Source organism: Chlorocebus sabaeus, chromosome 3, assembly GCF_047675955.1.
Source record: "Chlorocebus sabaeus isolate Y175 chromosome 3, mChlSab1.0.hap1, whole genome shotgun sequence".
In the NCBI taxonomy this organism is placed as follows: domain Eukaryota; kingdom Metazoa; phylum Chordata; class Mammalia; order Primates; family Cercopithecidae; genus Chlorocebus; species Chlorocebus sabaeus.
The window spans coordinates 21,494,489-21,503,757 of record NC_132906.1 but is presented as its reverse complement, the minus strand read 5'-3'; positions in this window follow the sequence as shown (position 1 = coordinate 21,503,757).

Here is a 9,269-nt window from a genome sequence, read left to right as displayed (position 1 = left end):
ATTTCTCCTGCTCTACATTTATCTGTCCACTAAAACCTCAAAATTCTCTTGCAGGAAATTCTCTCTGTAGAGAGTTGGGTGATGTATAGGGTGTGTCCAGCTCAGGCGACCTCCACGGTTCGGTTTCAGACAAGTTTCTGAGCAGGTCTGATGGCCTGGGGCCTGGGCCGGGGGCAGGAGGTCCAGCCAGAAGTCCATCTGGTAAGAGATGTGTATGAATTTTTGAGAGAATAGCCTACATATTTCCGGCTCACCAGCTTATGATAACCAAACAAAGTCACACTTCCCTTTTATAATTCAAATTATTATGGCAGAAGACTTCATCCTGCTTGCCTGCAGGAAACGGGTCTTCCTCAAAGTGTCCTTATGCTATTTCCTAAAGTTCCTGGAGGGATGTCTCATCTGTATTCACAAATCAAACTGGCACCTGCTGGCATCAGAAAGTGCATTAGGCAGGGCCCTTTCGGCCATGTGTGTCAGAGCCCATCACAAACTCACTTATGAAAGACAGGAGAATAATGGGCTCCCATTGTTGAGAAAGATGCTGCAGCTTTTCATGTAATTGAAGTAGCAGTGGAGGGCACAGTGGCCTCGAGAGCCATGCTAGTGCTCAGCGCCTCCGCTGCGCTGCTTCTCTTTTCCCGTCTCTCATTTCTGTCTGTCTCTGCTCTCTTTTATGTACCAGCTTTGTTTTCTCTGTAACCCATGGCACACCACATGGCAGCCCTTGCTTAGCAAACCCAATGGAAAGGAAGCACCTTTCTCTCCCAACGTCTATGAATCAATCCCAGGGACGGACTGGTGAACTCTATGTGGAACTCACACCCATGCCTGGGCTGTTGCTATGTGCAGGGAAAGGGGCACTGTGATTAGCCAGGCCTGGATCAGGAGCCTGTCTTTTCAGCTAGAAGACAAGGTCTGTAACTAGGGAGGAAGGAGCGGAAAGCCAGAATCAATTGCTACCACAGGCCACCACAGCGTTGTCCTTTGTCTTCCTTTCCTGCTCTGGTTCCTGAATGCCCATGGCTGCTGCCTCCAGAGCCACATGGTAAAGCCTGGGCATTGCTGTCATGAGACTCAGAGAACACGCAGCACTGCTTAAGTCCCAGTGACAAAGCACATCACAAAGAAGAACCGAAGAGGATTATTTTATGCAACAACTCCTAGCCTGACAGCCAAGGGCCTCTCTTGAAACCAGCAGTCATATCAGGCAAAGGATGTGAGAGGAAGCAAGAGGGCAATATCCCGGGTGTGGAGCCATGTGCAGAGGAGGTGAAGGTCATCAGACTCAAGAACGTCAAGGACCAAGGACCAAGGTCAGCCTCATGGTCGGCAGTTCAGTCAGGACCAAATGGAACCAAGGGTGGGGAACTCAGAGATGGAACCAGCAGGTGGAGTCTTATTGACCCAGGATTTTTTCTAAAAGGTTGAGGTGTGTATGTGTGTGTGTGTCCCCTTACAGAGTAGAATAACCCACATCAATAAGCAGTCCGTTCTAGACAGATTCAGATTCTGGGACATTAGTATTCCTGACTATTTCTGTCCTCAAAGCATCAGGCCATGGAGATGCCCCTGGAATCCCATCGTAAGTGTTTACCTTGCACTTCCAGGCCCTGCTGCCACTTCTCATGGCAACAAAAACAAAGCACAATGCCCCATTTGGATCAGGGTCATCAGAGAGCCAGACGGGGGTGGAAGCAGTGGTATGTGAGCAGGACTGCCTGCTCCCAGAGCGGGAGCCCAGGTACCACCCTTTGTCCCAGGTCGTTTGTCACAGGATGTGAGGCTGGTAGCTCTGCTGCAGCCCATTCTGGTCCAATATGGGCCAAGACTGCTGGCCGTGCCATCGCCTGGGCCCTGACAAATCAATAGAGCCAGAGTTGGCAGCCAAGCTGATTTAAAGGGTCCATTTAGACTTATCCTCACTTGCAGCGTGAAACACAAATGATTGTGCTTGCCTAGAGAGGCTTGGGGAATAGAAGTTTGTGGCTTGACAGAGTGTAATTAACACATCAACTACACAAAGCCCAAAAATGGACTCCGCAGCAACACCATGATTACTCCCAGGAAACACTCTGGAATTGTATCATCCCATCCAAATGCATTGGGACAAGCGTTTATGTGTCTGGATGAAAGTCAAGGCAGATTAAGAAGTGCTTATGCCAGAGGCAGTTTTTCTGACCAGCATGAGGAAGCAAGAGGTGAGATGAAATCAGAAGGGGCTAAGTAAATAATTCCACAGCTATGAAACAGAATATGATGTGCAACTAGGACTTATATTATGGAAGACCATGTAATGACACACTGTAATGTAAAAAGAGCAGAATATAAAACTGAAGAAGCAGTATCATCCCAGGACTCCCAAATATTTAGTAATTTTGTGTGCTTTTAGAATAATTTGTAAAAATTTGTGCACCTGGGTTACTTGCATAATCAGAAAATCTCAAATAGTATTATTTTTAAAGAAACACCACCAAAGGTCAGAATGACCTTTCTCAAGCTAGTAAATATCTTTTAAATCATTCCTACCCTTCTCTCCCCATTCCCTGGCACTGAATCTTGACCAGGAGTCTTGATTGAGAAGTGAGGTAAGTCCTTTTCCCTTTTCGGTCCTTACTAATAGTTCAGGCCATCAAGGGGCAGAAAGTCCCAGGGTCTAATCTCATATGAGAGGCACACACAGATGGTAAAGAGAGCCATTTCCATGGAGACTTGAAAAATAAACTGTTTAAATTAATGGTGTTCTATAAAAACCAATTACTAAATAAAATAAATTACAACAAAGCAACACCACAATGGCCATCTGTCGTATGTTGTAAAGGAGATTTCTGCATGGAGAAGGAGGTTGAGTCAAAATATCTCTTAGGACTTCTCCAAACCTGAGATTCTACGAAATTAATAGCGAGCTGGAATAAAGGGATATCTGTAGGTTCTGCAATCTGGATTCAATCAAGCATGGATCAAAAATATTTGAAAAAACAATTAAAAATATCAATAAGAAAATAAAAATTCAACTTTTAAACAATACAACAATTTGCGTCGCACTTACACTGTGTTAGGTATAAGTAATCTGTCGTTGTTTTAAATCAAACAGGAGCATGTGTGTAGGTTATACGCAAACACTGTGACACTTTATGTCAGGGACTTGAGCATCCACGGATTTTGGTATCTGAGGGGGCCCTGGAACCAATACCCCATGGATCCTGAGGGATGACTGCATGAGGAAAAACTCTGCTTTGCCATATATTCTGTGACTTCTGGCACCACTGCCTGAGCAGCCTCAGATTGCTAAGGTGACCCTTCTTTCATGTTCCAAAAATCTTACCCCATATGTAGCCTGTTTCTCCCTGAAGAACACTTGGCCATCGCCATGCTTCCGTCTGCTTCTCTGTGTCTCTGTCCTTCAGACAGTACAGTCCCTTCATTCGTTCTGCCAGCGGCATGCAGCCTGAATTGTGGCAAGAAGCTCCCGCGTAACCACCAGACGCCCAAAGGAGAGTGTCCTCTCTGAAAGGGCTCAACTCAACTCCTTCTCCTTCTTCCACCCTAATGGCTCTGGCACAGGATCAAATGCCAGAAAATACATGGGGCAGTTTCTCAGGGCATAATGCAGTGGGAAAGCAAGCAGGCGGGGCTCATGATGGCTGCACGCTACGCTGCCCATGTATTTTAGGCCAGTGTGTTTATGTGTGGTATGCTGGGTTTCAGGAATTACTTATCATATCGAAAACAGAATTTTTTTCCCTGGTATGTATGTGGCAAAGGAAGGAGGAAGAGGGAGCTGATATTGGCTAATAATTGGGAGGCACATTTTAGATGCTTATCTTAACTCATTTCATTCTTCTTGAGAACTCTCTAGAGTGGGGACTGTGAATCTTAGAGTGCTCAAATATCTTTACCCAGGATCATGCAGTCAATAAATGGCAAAGCAAAGGTTGGAACTGGGTTTGTCAGTTTCTAAGGTTTTATTTAGCCAATTCAAAAACATAAGATTTTGTTAAATTTTTTGAGTATCATGTCATTTGAGAAAACATTAATAAGTGGATATAAAGGTCATACTTGTACCTCATCAATATTTCAGCTTCAAGTTACCTGTAATTAAATTGTATAATTTAGAATATAATGATGCCACTGTATTAGCAAGATAGACACACTTAGTGATGCTGACTACTGAACACAAAAGAGCCATTTAATTTAAACAAGATCATTCAAACGTTTGCTTTGCCTAAAGCTTATAAAATGCCATTTCATTAAATCATGTTTTCATTTATATAAGATGACTGTCGTATCAAAGCTATTTGACTGTTATAGAATTTAGAACAATATGTTTGTTACGAAATTATGAACATACAGGGAAAAATACTTTTTAGAATAAAATACATTTGGCTATATTCATTTATTTGCTAGTTTAATAAATCACAGTAGAGCATCTACAATGTGCCTCGTGCCCTTCTAGGCACCTGGGGTACAGCTGATTTCCCCCACAGAGTAAGTGGAGGGCAGCAGAAGTTATAGGAGGCTGGGTAATGGTTCCCATAAAATATCAGGTCCTAATCTCTGGAACCTATACATGTCACCTTACGTGGAAAGAGGGTCTTTGAAGATTTGACTACATAAGGGTCTTGACATGAGATTATCCTGGATTCTCAGAGTGGACCCTAAGTACAAACGTAGGTATCTTTCTGATTGAGAAGCAGAGAGAGATTTTTTTCTTCTAAGAGATGAGGTCTCACTGTCTAGCCCAGGCTGGAGTGCAGTGGTGTGAACATGGCTTACTGCAGCTTCCATCTTCTGGTCTCAAGTGATGCTCCTGCTTCAGCCTCCCAAGTAGCCAGGACTACAGGTGTGCACCACCATTCCTGGCTAATTTTTTCAAAATTTTTTGTAGAGATGGGATCTCACTATGTTGCCTAGGCTGGTCTTGAACTTCTGGGCTTAAGCCATCCTCTCTCCTTGGCCTCCCCAAATGCTGGAATTACAGGTGTGAGCCACCACATTTGGCCCAGAGAAGGATTCTGACATTGACACATGGAGGAGAAAGCAATGTGATGATGGAACATAGAGAGATTTGAAGGTACTAGCCCAGGGGGTTAGAGTGATGCTGCCACAAGCTATGACATGGTGCCAGAAAGAGCTGGGGCAGCTCTTGTGGAATCTGTCTGCCAGAATAAGGAGACTGGATTTTAGATTCAAGAGTTGTGGAGACATTGAAGGATGTTAACAGGGAATAGCAGGATCCACTTGACATCATGTAAAAGTTGCCATGTAAAGAATGATTGTAAGGGACAAAGAGACATAATTGCAGCACTGCAGATCAGAGATTCTGGTGGCTGACTGGTGTACCATCTTCACCTGGAAACCAGTCCCTCTTCTGGGCACCCCCATTTTAATTGATATTCCCACTATGTCCCCAGTGACCTATGGCAATAAGCTGGATGGCCCTTTCCACTTTTCCTTCTCCCAATCCACCTACCTCTCTCATGTCATTACATCTGATCAGGTGGCCTCCAACCCTGTGATATCCCAACCCATCTCCACCTTCCCATGACCACCATTCCACTTTTGCTCAGCTCCTGATCGCATTTTGCCTGGATAAATAACTTTGAGCACCTGGATTGTACCCTAGGTTCACCACTTATTAGCTAGGTTACCCTGGACGAGTTACTTTACTTCTCTGTTTTTTAGTTTTATTATTTGTAACACAGTCTCACCTCACAGGAGGGTGTGGGGATTACATAATAGATACAAAGTACTCACAATAATGAATGTCATTAATAAACAATGAATCTTAGTTGCTATCGTCTTTGTCTTTGTCATGATCTTCATCATCTTTTCATCACCATCATCATCCTTGTCCTAGCTGACGGTCCCCCTACCCCCGCCTCCCTGCCTGTCTCTCCTCCAGTCCCTCCTACACACTGTGACGGATTAGCCTTCTTGAAGTGCTGCTTTGATCAGATCATTCTCCTCAGACACTTCCAATAACTGCAGGATACTCCCATATGAAATATCAACTCCACAGCCTGACTTTCAGCCCCTTCGCCTTTTCCAGTCTTCTGACTTCCTTACTGATTTTCTATACCACAACCAAAAGCTGACCCTCCCTTTTCCTCAACACAAACCACGGCTGAATTTGCTTTTTCACCCGAGGCCTCTGCTCTTTCCTCTGCCTCCCCCAACCTCCCCCAGCGCTGCCTCCAGCGTGCATCCCTTACTGCCTGTTAGGTTTGAGCTTTTTCCTCTTTGAAAACTTTCAAAAGCTTATTGATACTTCCTGTGGGGTCTCACTCTTCCCTCCCCTGAATAAGCTCATTTACCTATGTGTCTATATTGGAGCAACCTACAGACCCCTTTTCCTGCCTTCTTTTATCAGAAGACGACCTACAAACAGTTTAATCCAGGGCACTGCCCCGCACTTGACATCACCACTCACTCTGCAACGAGTTTCTTCTGATGGCCTCGTAAGGCAGCCAGGCCTGGGAGGGGCCGAAGAGGATCCAGTGCTTCCTTGCCCTGCAGTGAGGTGTCCACTGTCCCTAAGAGGCAAAGCTAGAAGAAAGGCAAATTGGAAACATGCCCCTTTCTCCATGTAGGATTATAGGGTCAGGCTGTGTGATCTCTGAGGCAAAGTGCAACTTCATAGATGACTTGTAAGGTGACAAGCCCACCTGTAGCTTTTCCCTGGGTCCCATTTAGGAGTTCTCAGCCCACCCTCACCCAGCAGCTGTGGTGACCGAGCAGAAAACATAATTATACATGTAGCTGAAGCTCTACGTTACAAGAATCTTAAATCAACCCTTAGAGAAGCACGACATTTTCCCTGCACAGATGTGGTGTTCCTGCACTCACAGACTTGAGGAGATAGCTGCAGAGTGGATGATCAGAGGGAAGAAATTCGGGACTAGCACTCACAGAACATCTGAGGGGACAGCCTCCTCATGCAGGGCCAAAATGGGAAGGTGCAAGAGAAGGAAATGTCTACCTAGAACTTCAACTCGAATCCCCCCTACATACTTGGAGATAGTCTTGCGAGGTTTTGTCTAGTAGTTGTTTGCTTGTCTCATTGCCAGAAACATTCTCAGCTGCTTCCCCTACCCAATAGCACATCCATGTTTTCATAAAGGAAAGGAGATTTCCACTCCAAGATCAGAAGGAAGTATGGGAATGTACATTTTGATCCCCATTTTTACTGTTTTCCCTTTCTTAAAAAAAAGGAGGAGGAACTGGCTTGATTCATGATCCAAGAGAGGCAGAAATTCTTGGGATCACATCCCACATTCTCGTGGGTGGGGTGCTTGGCTTTAAAAGTAGAAAATGGGCTCAGCCCCTCTCTTGCTTTTTTGGCCCATCTATGCTCAGGCAGGATGGGTCCCTTGTATTCAGGCTCCATGCGGGTCACAAGCCACACAGGCCTGTTATTGGGAAGCCCAGCCAGGCTTCTCTCTCTCTTCTATCTCATCTTTCTCCTTCATGTACGACTTGATGAGGTCAGCCTGATATTCACTGGGGGCCACATAACTTCAATTCTGGTGGAGGGAATCAGAAGGAAGATTTTGGTTCCAGGGGCCCTGCAATGCTGCAGTCCAGTGTTGCCCAGGAGCCCTGTGTTCTTGAGGTCACTGGGCACTTGCTGCGTCTACAGTAAAATAGATCTCACTTTTTGTTCCCCCTGGGGAACACTTGCACCATTGCTCAATTGGTTAGAACCCAAATGGAAACTCCAAACCAATAGCCATTCGGTAGAGAATTCCATGTGTCTAAATTGTAGACTCAAGTATTGAATTTGGCAAGGTCTAAAGTGTAGGTTGGCCCAAGGAGAAATGGGTCTGTACGACCCTTTGGATGGGATGCTTTTGAGATCACTTGTAGGATCAGCTGCACAGAAGAGACTCACAACCTGGGAGAAGCTAGAGAAGATTCCAGACTTGGGAGGCAATATGACTTAACCTCTTGATTGCCCTCCAGGGACTGGCAAAGATCACCCATAAGGACAGAAAATGAAAGGTCCCTGTCACACCTAGATAATGCATCTCATCCCCTTGCCAGATTAGAAACTCCTCCTAATCTGGAGCTGTGTCTTACTCATCTTCATATTCAACTGTCAAGCACTGAGCCTGGCACAAGATAGGAGATCAACCCATATGTATTGGGCTGAATTAAGGCTGGACTGAAGAAGATATGGGAGTGAATTTAAGGATAGGGTTGAAAGACATGAGCTCTGTCAGGGTCCAAAAAGAATTCCCTCAAACTATCCCTGGTCATCTCATTGGAATAAGAAGCAAATGGATATCACCAAATGGAACAGAATCTTTAAATACAAAAGATATTGTGAAAAGAGAGACAAAATTATTAAAGGAATTGGTTAATAACACAATAATTAATTCTAATTAATTAGGTTTTCTTTTTCTTATCTCCCATGTATTTTCTTATACATCCTTCCATAAGTGATTGCAATATGGATCCTCTAGTCCTTCTCTTCCGCCGGTTGTGCTCCATCCATGAACACACATGCACACGCATACATGCAGTTATCCCTCTCAATTGTGTATGTGCTAAGTTGTTATTCAGAAAGGAATCCAGGAAGAAACAGTCCCAATGAGATTATCACCACAAATCTTTTCCAAGGCCCCAAGACTCTTCTGTCGTGGCCTCTTTAGTGTACAGCAATGATCCAGAGGCCAGCTATTTTCTGGAGATTAAGAACCAGGTAGGTTAAATTGATGACCTGAGATTCTGCCTTGGGGCAGTAACTTCTGCCAATTATTGAAGTTACTGTTAGTTTTGAAAAAGTGTTTGCTTTAAATCTCAAATAATGTAAATCTCACGGGCAGGAAGAGTCCCTCAGCAGCCATTCCAGCCCCAGTAAGAAACTAGAAAAGATGCTGAGACATTATGAGACAGTGGAGACAGGGATCTATCATTGGACTAACACAGCAATCATCTTTAACATGCAGAGAGGAGAGGAAGACTTGTTTCATCTCATTCATGTTGCAGGGAGAAGCCACCGATTTGAGTTTTAAATTATGGCATAATAGCTCATTTATGCAAATCATAAACAAGATTATATAATGTTGTTATGAATGAAATATACACACCAATCTAGGTAGGCCTTCCTCCCTTGTTAATTCTTATATTTTGTTTGTATTTAATCTACCATTAAGATTGAAAGTCCTACATTTGTTCATTCAACCAAAATTTACTGGCACACACTGTGTTTGTTCTGTGTTAGGCAATGGGATCCAGGGAACCTTAGGAGCTTCCAGTCTATT